General features: G+C 37.3%; 1 pseudogene across 1 annotated transcript; it reads left to right on the top strand.

The window, feature by feature from the left end:
• The first annotated feature begins 3,300 nt into the window (after positions 1 to 3,300).
• LOC309856974 (small ribosomal subunit protein uS5 pseudogene) lies at positions 3,301 to 4,232 on the top strand (annotated as a pseudogene). Its single transcript has one exon. The product of its transcript is annotated as a small ribosomal subunit protein uS5 pseudogene (transcript).
• Positions 4,233 to 17,258: the final 13,026 nt, after the last annotated feature.

Genomic DNA, 17,258 nt, shown 5'->3' with positions numbered 1-17,258 from the left:
GGAGTTCTCACTATTAAGCCCACATTTCTGGCAGAAAGATAGAGGTAAAAGAGAATGATATCTTGTACAACTGATACTTTGTCATATGGTTACAATGTAACTAGAAAAGAGACAATAAAATATTTGATGTTGTTTTAAGTTTCCTTGTTGTCAATCCCTCAGTGCTTTCTGATACTAAAGGAAAAAGTAGATGGATATTGACCTGGCAACTATCAACACCTGTCAGTCTCTCTTGGATAACCAATATCTCTATAATCTCTTCTTCCCAGTAAAAAAAAAAATAAAATATATTCATAAACCACACTGTGCCATCTCAAGTTACTGCACCAAGATAAAATTACAATGATTTTCAGTTGTTCCAAATGGACAGAATACCCTTCCTTATGATATCATGTCTTATAAGATAGATAATTGGCTTGCTACCAATATACCCAGATGAGACTGTGGAAGAGACAGGAAAAAAATAATAATATTTATTTATTCCTTGGGTTGACCCTGTTTACACAGATGCATTACTATTAGAAAAGGTTGGTTTGGGACATTGGAATGAATTTACTTAATGGGTCTGTATGTAATTGGGTTGGAGAAAATTTTTAATTTCTACAAAAATTATTAGAATTCTATCTTATTCCCTTTTGATAATTTTCACATGTTAACAAAGCCAACGTTTTTGTCTAGCAGACAAGATCTTAAATCCTAACAAAACTCAATTTTTTCCTTTTTTTTTTTTAAGTTTGAGAGCCTCATGTTCTCTCATGCTGCTTTAAATACAACTCAAAAAAACAAAAGGAGCTAAATGGGGCAGTAAGCCCAGACTTTTTATTTTAATTTATTTATCTTATTTTTAATTAAAAAATTAAAGATTGTATTTATTTATTTGAGAGAGAGAGAGCATGAGTGGGGCAGGGGGATGTAGCTGCAGAGAGAGACTGAGAAGTATACTCCCTAATGAGCAGGAAGCCCGATATGGGGCTCGATCCCAGGATCCTGACTGAGATCATGACCAGAGACAAAGGCAGATACATGTGCAAAATCCCTTTTTTTCTGGGAAACAATACTTTACAAGAGATGTTTGAAAAAGTACTGGGGAAACAACTTTAATCAGAGATACAAAAATTTAATTGACTTCTGTAAAACTACAGGGATCCAAATGATGGGAATCCCAGGCCGTTTAGGTTGTGGACCACAGAGTATTCTTCTCTGTAATATTTTATTTTCTTCCATGTCTACTAACTCCAGTCCAAGTTCACTGATCTCTTTTTAGATAGTGCAAAACATGGCAAAGAATACCAAACAAGTGCCCAATATTCTACATTTTTTACATCATTTCTAACATATAGAAGTGTGTTATCAAGGCTGGTTCTGTGAACAAACCTAGTTATGCTAAAGTGTGTTTTGTTCTCCAAAAATTAAATTCATGATTATCACACAATTATAAAATACTTGTGTCAAGAATTTTTATTCAAAAATTAATAAGAGAAGCAGATATTAAAACTAGTTCACATGGTTATTTGGGATATAAGCAGAGTTGTGCAGCAGAAGTGCTCTGGGCCCATAATTTGGGTTATAGAATTTATGTTTTCTAATGAAAAATCACTAACTTGCATTATTGTTAACAAGAATCCTGTGCATTACCATCAGTTTTCTCCATTATAACCTCTTGCTCTACAGTTTGTAAATAACTTTGTCAATAGCAAGCTAATAAACGGGGTGACTCCAATGGATTGAGATAATCTCCAGAGTTTCTGCTACATAATGAACAGGACTCCATTGAAAGGACACCTAAGAGTTTATTTTGCCCAAAAATTTGATCATTTTTTTCACTGTCCTTACCTATTTTCCAAACCTAGTTCTTTTCAGTCTACAGACAACCCTGTATCTGACTGACTTGTTAATTCTGGGAATGTCTTGCAGATTAATTTGCTTGCCCGAGGTGGTTCCTCTAATTGATGTCTAAGAACCCTAATTAGTTAAGAAAACTTTTTTTTTAACATTTTCATTGCTACTTATTATTATTATTATTATTATTATTATTGCTAATATCTCTATTATAAATAATTCACAAGGGCATCCTTCTGACAAAAGACAAAGAGCTGGCTACTAGTAGAAAAAGTACATTTGACTCTGTCAGTGAAAGTGGTAAAGGGATTTGAGAAAATAAGGCAAAGCAGTGGAATTATGTGTTAAAACTTTAAATATTATAGACACATTTACTTAATTTCTAATACTGCTTATAATTAAAAAAGATGTTTTCCATGAACCACGCATTACAACAAATATATTGTTTATACAGATTAAATTTTCATCAAAAGGGACGCCTGGGTGGCTCAGTTGGTTAAGCAGCTGCCTTTGGCTCAGGTCATGATCCCAGCATCCTGGGATCGAGTCCCGCATCTGGCTCCTTGCTCGGCCGGAGCCTGCTTCTCCCTCTACCTCTGCCTGCCATTCTGTCTGCCTGTGCTTGCTCTCTCGCCCACTCTCTCTGAGAAAGAAATAAAATCTTAAAATAAATAAATAAATTTTCATCAAAAAATTATAAGTGTATTTTTTTGTAGGATCATGATAAGCATTTTGCAGATGAGAAAAGTGAAATTTAGAAAAGTATGTCTCTTCAAATCCCTCATACAATATCTGGCCTAGATAGAAGGATATACTATCACAATTGAGGAAGATAATTGAGATTACTTAAAATGATAAACTTTACTGTATAGGGTTTTTTACAAGTTTGCCACAGATTCACATTTTTTAAAATATATATCTATTTGTGTAAAGAGAATGCACTGAGAAGTAAAAAGATAGTGATATATCAGTGCTACCAACTAATGGCTATAATATCATCACCTTATTTATGAACAATGAAACAGTGTGTAATATTTAAATAAATTTAAATAAATTCCTATTTATTTTATATATTTATAAATTTAAATGAATTCCTATTTATTTATTATTAAAGAAATTCCTCTAACAAACAGTATGTTTTGAAGGTTGCTAGCAGGAAAGTGTTGTACGACATGGAAGTAATCAGAAAATGTGATCTAAAATTCTGCTTTCAAGGGCGCCTGGGTGGCTCAGTGGGTTAAAATTCTGCTTTCAAGAAGCTATAACAGTAAGTACTGAGCATTAGCTATTATATGCTATGGATGAATAACTGAAATCTACATTTGAAACTATTGATACACTATATGTTACCTAATTGAATTTTAAAAAGTTAATAAAAACCACTATTTTATAAAACAATATTCCCAACAGGCTCTTTTGCTTTAAAATACTCACTTTGTTTCCTCTCCGAGAGAACACCAAATGGCGGATGACGCCGGTGCTGCGGGAGGGCCCGGAGGGCCCGGGGGCCCTGGAATGGGAGGCCACAGCGGTTTCCGCGGTGGCTTCGGCAGCGGCATCCGGGGCCGGGGCCGGGGCCGGGGCCGTGGTCGGGGCCGGGGCCGAGGCCGCGGAGCTCGCGGGGGCAAGGCCGCGGACAAGGAGTGGATCCCCGTCACCAAGCTGGACCGCCTGGTCAAAGACATGAAGATCAAGTCCCTGGAGGAGATCTATCTCTTCTCCCTGCCCATCAAGGAGTCTGAGATCATCGACTTCTTCCTGGGAGCCTCCCTCAAGGACGAGGTTTTGAAGATCATGCCTGTGCAGAAGCAGACGCGCGCGGGCCAGCGGACCAGGTTCAAGGCATTTGTCGCCATCGGAGATTACAATGGACATGTCGGTTTGGGTGTCAAGTGTTCCAAGGAGGTAGCCACTGCCATCCGCGGAGCCATCATTCTGGCGAAGCTTTCCATTGTCCCTGTGCGGCGAGGCTACTGGGGGAACAAGATCGGCAAGCCCCACACTGTCCCGTGCAAGGTGACTGGCCGCTGTGGCTCTGTGCTGGTGCGTCTCATCCCCGCCCCCAGAGGCACTGGCATTGTCTCGGCCCCTGTGCCCAAGAAACTGCTGATGATGGCTGGTATTGACGACTGCTACACCTCGGCCAGGGGCTGCACTGCCACCCTAGGGAACTTTGCCAAGGCTACTTTCGATGCCATCTCCAAGACCTACAGCTATCTCACCCCTGATCTCTGGAAGGAGACTGTGTTCACCAAGTCTCCCTATCAGGAGTTCACGGACCATCTTGTGAAGACCCACACCAGAGTCTCTGTTCAGAGGACCCAGGCTCCAGCTGTGGCTACTACATAGTTTTATACAAGAAAAATAAACTGAACTAAAGCTTGAAAAAAAAATACTCACTTTGTAATGAGAGTCATTACTTTTGTCTAGCCAAATCTTATAGCACTGTTTATCCCTTCCCTGCTTTATCCCTTCCCAGTATCAATAAAGGCTCACTTGGGTTACCTAGAAGCCATGAGAAAGCTTGTAATAGATCTGGCTGGTTTTCACCAGCAATTTGACCACCATGTGCACAGGGAAGTCTATTGATAAAGGCTTTATTGCAATAAGTTGCAAATACATGGATGATTTTGAATTCTCTTTCTTGAGGTCTTGTTTCATGATAATAAATTTAGGGTGGCTTATTGGAATGGATGTTATTAACATATCTTCATAGTTATAAGCACATGGAATTGTAAAATAGATGAATGAATGTGGCATTACTGACAACTGTCCTCATTTTGAAATCAAATTACAGTGTACTAAGATGAGGAAGCAAAGCAGATTTGGGATTATGAGTGAAATAATTTTAAAAAGTATTAGGGGTATGATCGGACTATTGGGTAATTCAGTAGAAAAATGTCAACTGATTGAGATTCTGTGTTCCCTGATTTCAGAGAGAAGTTAAGATAAATAAGTAACATGAGGAGACTAGGAAGCCAAACATAAGTGATAATTTTGTGCCAGGGTGTGTTTACATCTGTTTATCTTCTTGCTTTACCACTAAGGTTGCTCCTAGAGGAGAGTTTAAATATGTGTTGGAGCTAATCTCTGTGGATTACACAAGAAACCACATCCTACAGCTCTCCCTGAAACACCCCTTATGATTTCAATGTAATTTGGTTTTTGCATTTTTAGAAATAACAAAATACTTTGCAAACTCATCTACTTTATTACCATCACAAGTGAGTCAGCTGACTCCACATTTTAACACAGTGACAGTCACAGAGGAATGGAGGAATGAGTAGAGTTATCAATATATGTGCTTTTAAGAAGTATGACAGGGTAGCAGCTATTTCCAGGAACCAAAACATGGGTCAGCAGCTGTGCAGGAAAAGTGATGGAATAAATGACTCATTTCAGAGGAGTTCTATAACATATTAGTTCTATAATGTATCTTCAGCCCCCAATTACCCGCTTTGATCTAAAGATAAGGATTTACAGTTAAGGTCCCATTTATGATTTGACTGGTAGGGTCTGAATCATGTTTACTATTGTTTTGACTATTACTTGAAACCTATAGTAGTACTTGGGATATGTGTTGTGTATTCTGTGAACATGTGCTATTTTTAGATTAGATAATTTCTGTCTCGAACCCCTGTTCATTTGTTTGTTTTTGTTTATTTGATAGTGGTTTCAGTAAATGGATATATCTGAAAAATTGCAAAGCCACTATTAAAACAAGTTATTATTATATATAGCATGGAATTGCACATTCCTCCTTTGAATCCGACAGAGCTTCACCATATCCTTAACAATTTGGGAAAAACATGCTATTATTTTTCTTTATAAAATTTCTCCTGTTAGGCTGTGATGGTTGTCATCAGCAGTAACTCCTCTGAAGGCTTTGTCAAAAGAGTTGAAAAAATTGGAAAGGTGTGTGAATGAAGCTGTTTGTTGAATATAAAGAAAAGAGCATTGAAGTACAATTCACACTCTTACTTCTCCTTCTATGCTTTCAGATGTTTGTCATTTGAAAATTTTGCTTCTAGAAGAGATGCCCTATATAATTCTTACTTTAAGGAGCAAGTTGCTTTTATAATTTTTTTATTATTCTACCATTCCAGTATTTCCATTTAAATTAAATTCAATACCATTTAAAAAAAATCAAAAGTGCAGCCAGTATTCAATTCCTGGGCTAAATAATTTTAGAAAGCTTTGTGTTATTGAACCTACAGGGTTTTTCTATAGTTTTAACTCTTTCTTTCTGTGATTTTTCCCATTAGTCATGTAAGTGACTGCAATATAACAGACATTGAGGATAAAGAAGGACTGAATAGAACAATCCTTGGCCTCATGAAGTTGAGAATCTAGCAAGGGAGTCAAACAATTCAATCATTCAGAGACAATTTATTGAGTGCCTGGCCTAAGATGAGCACAACAAAACCCCAGCCCAGAGGAATCATTTTAATGGGAGAGATAGATAATAGGTAAGCCAACTTTAAAAAAAAAAAAACGTACTGATTTTTCTTTAATAGAGATGCATATTTGAACTAAATAAGCACATTTTTAAAAGAGCAGTGATTGAGAAGAGGTTTTTTAACTGAGTGGTCCAAAAGGGCCTCCCTGAAAAAGTCTGTTTTGAACAGATTTCTGAATAATATCAGCTAGGAAGCTGCGTAAAAATCTCAGGGATGGGTGATTTTTCCAGTCGAAAAACTGTAAAGGCTCCAAAGTCACAATAGAGCTATAAGTTTCTCTAATAAAGTAACTTCTGACAAAGAATGAGAAGAAATAACTAACCCAGGTTTGAAAGAAAAGGGACAGACTTTCTATGGAATTCATATTTAATTAAAGCTCTAAAGGACAAAAATACAATAGAGCAAAATTCTGGTCACGCTGATATACCTAACGAAAGTTCATAAACAACCTTTGGGTAGCAAAGAGTGTGTGGGAATGTTGGTAAGAACAGTGGGGAAGAGTCATCCCTGAACATGTTCTTAAATGAAGCAATTCTTGGGTTGTTTTAAAGGGTAAATTGGAGTTTGCCTAAGTGATTAGAGAAGGATGCCTCAGCTTATGGAAGTTCAAAGCCATAAAGATGTGATAAACTACTGCAGATATTTTCATGTATATTTGTTGTTGCTTCTAGTAATGGTGATCTAAAAACTCCTACTTAAGACAACTAAAAATCCAGACAAAATAGCTTTTAAAGTTAAAAATATCAGAATGATTATAAAAATAAGTGAGGGATTACTGGGCCAAAATACGAAATACAATGAGAGCCTAGAGATATATGCCCTGAAGCCATTTTAGCTATGAGAGCATTTAAAACTGCTAAAACACACTGAGCTCTGTTGTTCATAGACTCTTGATACTAGAGGAACAAAATTCAAAATCCAGCAGCAATCAAATTTGAGGACTTTGGTATAACCCAAATTTAACTTGAGATCCCCAAAGCACAAGGAGAAGCAGAAATAAGACTATAGCCTACCTTGCCTTCTGTGTAAACTGAGAAAGTCAATCACTGAATTTGGAGTATGATTGTCTTGTAGAGTCTCAGATATAAGAGAAAATCCTGCCAAGGAGGACCATACCATTATTATAGCTCTTAATTATCCCTACTCAATAAGAGTTTCAAATATAATGTCTTGAACATAGCAAAATGTAACAAAGCACACAAAGAAAAACCATTAAGAAGATTTGATAGACAAAATGGGATTACGTATGATGTTAAAATGATCAATAAAGATTGTAAAATGGCTTGATTACTCTGCTCAAAGAAATGAGAGGGGAAGCAAATTGAACCAAAAACTGACACTAAAAATGATATTGAGAAAGGTTTTATAAATGAACAAATGGATACTCTAGAACTTTAAAAATATGACAGCTAATTTAAGGTACCACAGGGGTGCCTGGGTGGCTCACTTAATTAAACCTCCAATTCTTTTTCCTTTTTTTTTTTAACACCTTAATTTTATTTTATCTCTTTCATTTGGCTCAGGTCATGATGTCAGGGTTGTGAAATAGAGCCCAGAGTTGGGCTCTGTGCTGAGCCTGGAGTCTGCTTAAGATTCTTTTCCCTTCTTTTTCTATCCCTCCCTGCACTCTCACTTGCTCGCTCTCTCTTGCTTGCAAATAAATAGATAGATAGATAGATAATAGACAAAGAAAAATAAAAGCAGATTATGAAAATAAATATAAAGATTTTGAAATGAAAACAAGTTCAAAATAAAATAGAGAAGACCTACACAGCTTAAAGTTCATTCAGAAAATCTACTATTAAAGAAGTCAGTATGACACAATGTTAAGATATCAAAAGATTTGAGCATGCACTTTACAGAAAGGGTAATCCAAATGGCCACTCATATATAAAAACTGTTTATCTTTATTATGAATCTGGAATTAAATTAAATTAAATTAATAATAAATTAAAACCTAAAATGACATACTATTACACACTTACCATATTGGGCAACAGTAAAATTGCCTTGCAAGAATGTGAAAGAATGAAAGTGCCCATAATAAAAACATTTGAGGTAAGTTGGACAATATTTAGAAAACTTAAAAATAAAAATAAAAATTTGGTCCATTCCTAGAAATACAACATGGAATTAAATGAATATTTTCACCAGGATATGCAAACAGATGATTATAGCTATTTCATTCATAACAGCAGATCAGTAGTGGTCTATTTGCACAATGTTACATTAAATAAGAGAGAATATTAACAAACTGGGAGGAGGGGCTAGGTTGTTATCATAAACAGATCTTCTATGGTGCTGATTATGTTCTATTTCTCAAAATCTTTAAGTTAAAAAAGTTTTCACATTATATCTAGATAGATAGATGATAGATAGATATCCCAGAAGCTGCAATGCTAGGCTAAGACCAGGCTTTAAAGGGCTTTTCTATACTCTACTAAATACTTGAAACCATTCATTATATCATAGCTCAGTGTTCAAATCTCCATTTGTTTCCTCAGTTTCCTAATATTTACCTTAAGGTGACCTGATCCAGACTTTTGATCACCTTTGTCTAAATATTTCTATTTTAACAAAGTCCTTTTTAACACTGAGAGACTAAAACTGAGAAAAATACTCTTTTATCTCACTAGAGTGGAAAATATATAGTTACCCATTAACTAATGATATCCATGTCTACATTAGATCAATGACATTTTTAATTCTTGGGAGCTTTTGGTTAAATGAAATTTTTAAGCTTCCTTTAAATGAAGCTTTAAGCCATCACCACATGAATAAAATTAGAGAACCAAATGAAAACAGGCCAAGTATTTACAGAGTAATAGAATGTGCAATGGTAAGAGTACAATTCTGAAATCATAAAGCCTAAATTAGTGTGATGCATTTTTGCTACCCATGTAATCATAAACCAGTTATCCAAATGTGTTAGCCTCAGTTTTTTCACCCATGAAATGGTGATGATAATACTTATTATGCAGCGTTGTTGTGTGGATGTGATGAAGCATGGAGCATGAGAGTCTCATATTCCATGCTAAAATGATAGCTATTTTTATACTTATAATAATTCTAGTAATAGTAATTAAATTGTTCAAAATGGTAATATTCATTTATATTGAGGCATTGTATTGACTATTCATAGACACATTTACCAAAATAAATTTCATTTTACTTTACCCCCTCTGAGGATATATATTCCCTAATTCAATATGAATCTCTTTATGAATAATAATTATCATAATAAATATGCTGATTTGTCTTCTATTTGTTTTTAGGGAGGTATCCTTTACTGTTGAACATGAAACTTAAGCAAGTCTGTCTTATTCAAAATTTGCATGCTGTTTTCTTATGAAACTAGATTATAGAGTTGTATGAAATAAATTCATGCAGTTAAGACATTGATGTTTGGAACACTGGGTGGTCAGTTTAGTATTTCAAAAGAAGATTTTAAATTTAAACCTTAAAACTGAGCTCTTTCAGCCTTATTTATAGACCATCCTTCATGTTTCATAAGTACTCCTCCATTGTAAACTAAGTAATACTTTTTGTCACAGTGTATATAATGAAAATGGATTTTATATTCTATTATTTCAGAGTTAGTTGCAGTTTTTACTGCCTTAATTCCTTTTTTGAAAAATAGATTAATTCTACAAAAAGTTTTTTCCAGGTTTATTGAAAAAAATCGACATATTTGTAAATTTAAGAAATGATTTCTTATAACATTGCAAACCTTTAACATTGTGTAAATTTTGTACAATTTGATAAATTGGTATACATCTTTATTGCAATATAATCTACATAAAAATGTTAATACATCTACTATCTCGTATAGTTGCCACTGTTTTTTATGCATTTATCATAAGGAATTTTAAGATCTACTCTCTTAGCAACTTTTATGTATATAGTATAGTAGAGATAAACTTCAGAGGTCTTGTGGGTTTTGTTCCAGACTGCCTCAATAAAGTGATTATCTCAATAAACTAAGTCAAATTATTATATTTTTTGGTTTCCCAGTGCATATAAAAAATTATGTTTCCCAGTGCATATAAAAAATAAAAACTATACTGCACTGTTCAAAAGCATTATGTTTTTAAAGAAAAACAATGTATATACCTTAAGTACACTAGTTCTGAGTTTTCAGTGGGTCATAATTACTGATCACAGATCACCATAACAAATACAATAATAATGAAAAAACTTGATATATTGCAAGAATTACCAACATGTGACAAAGAGACACAAAATGAACAAATGTTGTTAGAAAAATGGTGGCAGCAGACCTCTTTTATACAAGATTGCTATAAACTTTCAACTTGTAAGAATGTGATATATGCAAAGTTTATTAAAGGGAAGCACAATAAAAAAAAGTATGTATATCTTATTAACTATGATCATCATGCTGTACATTAGATCCCCAGAACTTTTTCATATTATAGTTGCAAGTTTGCACCCTTGGACCACCTTACTCCACCCCAGGTTCACCCCTTGTCAACTCAACTCTAAGTTTCCATTAGTTTTCCTTTTCCTCAGATTCTGTATGTAAGGGATATCATAATACATAAATTAAAAAAATATATAAAATCTTTGAAATATTTCACTTAGAATAATACCTTCAAGATCCATCCATGCTGTTGTAAATGGCAGTATTTCTTAATTTTTCATGGTTAAGTAGTATTCCGTAGTATATATTTACCATACTTATTTTACTCATTCATCCATTAATGGATACTGAAGTTATTTCCATCTCTTGCTTAGAGTTAATAATTTTATAATAAACATAAGAGTGCAGATATGTCTTTGAACAGTGAACTTCGTTTTCTTTAGATAGATACCTAGAAGTGGGATTACTGAATCATATGGTAATTTTACTTTTAATAATATGAATAATCTCCATACTGTTTTCCATACAAATTTATATCCCTATTACAGTGCATAAGTTCCCCGTTTTCCCCAATATTTACCAAAATTGGTTAGTTTCAATTTTTTGGTAGTATATATTCTAATATCTTGCTGTGTTTTTCAGAGGTAAACAACAACAACAACAACATAAGGACTTTGCCCTGAGATTTTTACGTTGAGCACTTTTTAATGCTCCTGTTGGTCATTTATATAACTTTTTTGAAAAAAAAGTCTATTGAGATCCTTTTGCTATTTTTTTAATCATATATTTTTTTCTATTTGTATCTGTTGGTTATTAACCTCTTTTCAGATATAAGATTCGTAAGTATTTTCTTACATTCTGTGGATTGTGTTTTCATTCTCTCTCCCTTTTTTTGGCAATGCAGAAACGTTAGTTTGATGTAATACCATTTATTTATTTTTGCTTTTTTTGCTTGTGTTTTTGGTCTGGTATCCAAAAAACTATTGGCAAGACCAATGTCAAGGAGAATTTTTCCTATGTTTTCCTTTAGGAAATTTAGTTTCATGCATCACCTTTAAGTCTTTAATCTATTTCAAGTTCAGACTTATGAGTGATATAAGGTTCCCTTTTCATACTGTTTATGTGACTATTCAGTTTTAAATATCATTTATTGAACAGACTATCTTTCCCCATTACATATGTTGGCCCCTGTCAAATATTAGGTGACTGTATGAAAGGATTTATTTCTGGACTCTCAATTCTGTTCTACTTGTTTATTGGTCTGTTTTTATGCCAGTATACTTTATTGTTTTGAGCATGAGGGCTTTGTAGTATAGTTTCAAATCAAGAAGTGTAATCTCCCTTCTTCATTCTTTCTCAGAACTGCTTTGATTATTTGTTGTCTTTCATGGTCTCATATAAACTTTAGGATTCTTTACTTACTTCTGTAAAACAATAATATTGGATTTTTTTAAGATTTTTAATTTATTTATTTGACAGAGAGAGATGACAAGCAGGCAGAGAGGCAGGCAGAGAGAGAAGAGGAAGCAGGCTTCCTGCTGAGCAGAGAGCCTGATGCGTGGCTTGATCCCAGGACCCTGGGATCATGACCAGAGCTGAAGGCAGCGGCTTAACCCACTGAGCCACCCAGGCGCCCCTAACATTGGATTTTTGATAGGAATTGGATTTACAGATGGTTTACGGTAGTATGGACATTTTAACAATGTTAATTCTTACCATTCATAAATATGAGCTATCTTTCCATTTCTGTCACCTTCAATTTCTTTATCAATGTCATAGTTTATGGAGTACAGATCTTTCATCTTCTTAGTTAAATCTATTCCTAAGTATTTTATTATTTTTGATGCTATTGTGAATTAGATTGTTTTCTTTATTTTTTCAGATAGTTCATCATTAGAATGTTAAAATGCTCCTGTCTTGTGCTTACTTTGGCAGCACATATACTAAAATTGGAATGATGCAGAGAAGATTAGCGTGATCACTGAACAAGGATGACATGACAAACTGGGAAACAGTCCATAAAAAAAAAAAGAAACAAAACAAAATTCTTTTCTTTTATATATTGATCTTGTATTTGGTAATTTTACTAAATTTGTTTATTCAAATTTATTGTGAATTTTTTAGGATTTTTTAACATGTAAGTTCATGTTATCCAAAAAAAGAAAATTTTACTTCTTCCTTTTTTTTTTTTTTTTTTGGAGTCTCTTATTTCTTTGTGTTCCTTGTTTCTCTGGCTAGGACATCCACTACTGTGTCAAATGAGAGTAGTGAAAATGGACACACTTGTCTTTCTTCTGATCTTTAAGGGGAAAACTTTCAAAAGTTTTGATTGAATATGAGATTAGCTCTGGGCTTGCAATCTGTGTTTTTTCTTTAATGGGTTTTTTAAATTATTTTTTAAAATTTTTTATATAATGTGTTTTTATCCCTAGGGGTACAGGTCTGTGATTCACAGCACTCACCATCACTCACCATAGCACCTGCCCTCTCCAATGTCCATACCCCCACCATCCTCTCCCAACACACCTCCCCCCAGCAACCCTCAGTCTGTTTTGTGAGATTCAGTCTTTTATGGTTTGTCTCCCTCCTAATACCATCTTTTTTTATTTTTTTTTCGTACGCCCGAAACTGCCTATGTTGCATCTCCACTTCATCATATCAGGGAGATCATATGATAGTTGTCTTTCTCAGATTGATTTATTTCGCCAAGCATAATACCCTCTAGTTCCATCCACGTCATCACAAATAGCAGGATTTCATTTCTTTTGATGGCTGCATAGTATTCCATTGAACATATATACCACATCTTATTTATTGATTCATCTGTTGAAGGACATTTATTTTCTTTCCATAGTTTAACTATTGTGGACATTGCTGCTATAAACATTTGGGTGCATGTGCCCCTTCAGAATGCCACGTTTGTATCTGTAGGGTATATACCCAGTACTACAAGCACTGGGTCATAGGGTAGTTCTATTTTCAGCTTTTTGAGGCACGTCCACGCTGTTTTCCAGAGTGGTTGCACCAGCTTGCATTCCCACATACAGTGTAGGAGGGTTGCCCTTTCTCCACATCCTCGCCAGCATCTGTCATTGACTGACTTGTTCATTTTAGCCATTCTGAACGGTGTGAGGTGGTATCTCATTCTGGTTTTGATTTGTATTTCCCTGATGCCGAGAGATGTGGAGCATTTTTTCATGTGTCTGTTGGCCATTTGAATGTATTCTTTGATGGAACATGATAGTGAGCTTAGGGAATCACCAAGTTAATGAAAGAGGTGCCTCTTGTAGGTGAAGTAAGAGTGAGAGAAAGAAAAGAGGGCTTATCCTAGATTGGAGAACTCGGGGCTGAAAAGGACCCTCATCTGGGAGCAGAGAAAGTGGTCCAGAATCAGAGGCACAGAGGACTCCCAACACCTTCCACAGAAGCGGAGCACCTAAAGACATAGTGCCATTACCCCTGGAAAATCTAGGCATGGAGGTATTCTCTTTAGGCAAATAGGCATCGGAGAATAGTTTGTCCATAGCCCAGTCACTGACTTCAAGAGGAAAAGCTATACCAGCTCTCGAAGCAGGCCGGATAGCTCAAGCAACAGCAGCCAAGCCAAAATCCTTATCCCCTGCATTTCTGAACAATGACAGAGCAGCAGTTCTGTCTAGAACCAGGAGGTATTCAGAAGTCAATTGTTGGGTCCCGGGTTGTGTCCATCAGTTCAGACGTGGCCTTCAGATCAACTCATGATTCCAGGGCTTTGGCATTGACTCTGTTCTCAGGTTCTCTGCTCAGGGGCAAGTAAGCTTCTCCCTCTCCAGCTCCACCCCCTGATTGGGATCTCTCTGCCTCTCTATCCAAACGTGCATGTGCATGTTCGATATGATAACAAAGACAAAAACAGTGCACAATAATTGACTGGGGCCAAAGGATGTTAATTGAATTTGGACCTAGGTTCCTATGGAGGGCAGCCAGGAATAGAGAACCTCCCACCATCCTAAAATGCCCGACCTTCGCTTGGAGCTTCCTTGTTCATTCTCCTGTTCTTTGCCTTCCTGGATCTCCTCACCAACCTGCAGCATCCGCTGTCTGTCGTGCTGTACTGACCCCTTGTTAACACATTGTGCATCCTCTCGGGGCTCCATTGGAACATGCCCATCTTCCTCAAGAGGCACTGTTTGCTTATCGCATGTAACCATTTGGGGGATGGTCATGAGAGGGTGAAGGCAGGCTTGTGCTGCCACATCTCCATGCAGTTCCACAGAGGGTAGCTGATCCACCATGAGGGAGTGCTCAAGGTTCTTCCACATTCGAATCCTCTTCAATGCGTCCTTTTGCACATACAAGTTGTCTTCCTGAAATGGGCACGGAAGTCTCTCAGATGGCTTCATTGGGCTATGGGTCTCTTCCAACATGCTCTCCGTTGGCTTCTGTGGACTCCAAGAACATGAGTCCGTCCTGGACCTAAGGTTCTAGGGTGTAGACTCTGCCTTGGATGCATGGTCTTTTTGGAAGATTGGGAGGCCTTGTTGGCACCGTTTCTGGAGACCATTGAGGTACTCGTGTGCTTTCTGTGGAAGACTCCAGACATGTCTTTGGCACGGTTGTGGGGGTTCACTTTGAGCTTCCCTTGGGTGGACCTTTTCCTGTTGAGATGCTCCATGATTTGGTGGGAGGGTCTCACCCTTACGCAGGGCTCAGATTTCCTCCCCTGAGGCATTGCTTGCGGTCTGTTAGTTTCTTGGCTTGTCGTTGCTAAGATGGAATGCGGCATCTTGCCTTTCTCCGAGGTCCAGAGGGCTGGTGCTGACACTCACGACCAAATACTATGAATTGGGCCATGGAGAAGGTGACACCGACTCGCTTCGCAAACTGCCTTGGTGAGAGACCCAGGCGGCTCCAGCAGTTTGGGACGGCCTGGGGTCCTCTTGGCCCACCCATGACTACTCCAGTCAAGTGTAGTGATCAGGCCTGGGTTGATGAGGAGTGGTTGCTATGACCTCAAAGCTTTGTGACATCACAGATGCTGGCTTCACTGAAGCAGCTGTCCCTCTCCCATGACCTTGGTGTCCTATGGCTTTAAGTAGGAAGCCCCAGGAAGGACAAAACAAGAGCCCTCTGAACCTGATCAAGAACTCAGGATGTCTTGTGGTTTAATGTCAAACTTCCCCTTTCTGGAGACATAGAGGAAGGAAAATGACATTCAGTATACCTTCCTTTAGGCCAACATATCCCCGGAGACGGCAAGGTGTCCTTTTACACTACAATTTCTAGATATCTCAAGGAAAGGTGAGGTCGCAGGTATGAGCAGCTCTCCGTGGGGTTTTTCGTCCTGTGGGTGAGAGCGTACTTTGTCAGCGTCTTTTGCTTATGGGTCAGTGATGACTAAGGTACGGAAAGTCCCTTTCCGAGGTAAAAGGTGAGGGCATCGATATATGGTGCCGTCTGTGTCCTCGTCTCCTAGTGTTCTGAAACACGCGGCTAAGGGATGAGGCCTCTGTCTACCTGGCTTTCCCTTAAATACCTTTGAAAGTCTTTGAGGAGAGTGACCTTCTGCATCAGAGCTAACTCTCAGAGAGGTCTACCAAACCCGTTGTCATTATTAGTTAACTGTACTTGTTGTGGTAACGGGTATAGACATGTGGACCAAGACTCTTTAGTCAGAAGGAAAGGGACGGCGTATATAGACGGCTTGCAAGGCCCATTCGAGCAGACCTTTAGAGTGAGCCGCAATGCCCTTGCAAGGACTAGTGGATCAGGAAGTTTGGGTCCATTTCGGCACCTCAGTATTCCTCTGCCATCGAAGTGAATGAACCCCTGGACCTTGCCTTGACATGAATGTCCCATGCCCTGCTGTTGGGAAATGGAAAAGGCAAGCAGACAAAGGGAAATATCATATGGCTTCCCACAATATGTGCCTCGGGAGGAATACCTTGGCCCTAGTAAAGGAAGGGAATAATGAAGGGCAAGAAGTCAGAGAAGGAGACCCACCAGGAGTGACTCAGGACTCTGAGAATCCAGCTGAGGGCTACCGAAAAGAGAACTGATTAATGGGTTGTCAGGAGTTGTGGCATATATTAGGAGGAGCACTAGGACGTCCATGCAACTAAAGCATCCATGAATACTCTGTCAAAAATGGATGATGGATGATAGGCAGGCTTTCTCAACAGAACAGCAACAAGAACAACATCAATTCATAGGAAAACAATGTGGCCCTCTCAAAACCAAAGGAAGTCACAGGGAGAAAAGGAAAGAATTATATTGTTTATTATCTTTCCTTATTGAAATGACATGGGTGGGTTTCCTAAAATGTCCTTCTTTGAATTGGGTCTTTATCCATGTAAATTAGAGTTTACCCACCTCTTCCATCTCTGGATTTGATGAGAGGACATGACAATGCATTCACTAAATACATAGAAGAGTGGCCCAAGCAAATGACTTGACCTGGCCTTCTGTGTGTTGGCAGGGGTTGGATTACTGCTTCAAAGGCTTCCGTCTAAACTAGAGAGCTGAGATTTTGTAGGTTTCCTGACCTAATCTTGGAATTTTCTATGTGTCTGGGAATTTATCCTTTTCTCTCAGTTCTT

Source organism: Mustela nivalis, assembly GCF_964662115.1.
Source record: "Mustela nivalis genome assembly, contig: HAP1_SCAFFOLD_53, whole genome shotgun sequence".
Classification (NCBI taxonomy): Eukaryota; Metazoa; Chordata; class Mammalia; order Carnivora; family Mustelidae; genus Mustela; species Mustela nivalis.
The sequence above is the reverse complement of the archived record's forward strand: the minus strand, read 5'-3'. Positions and strand labels throughout refer to the sequence as shown.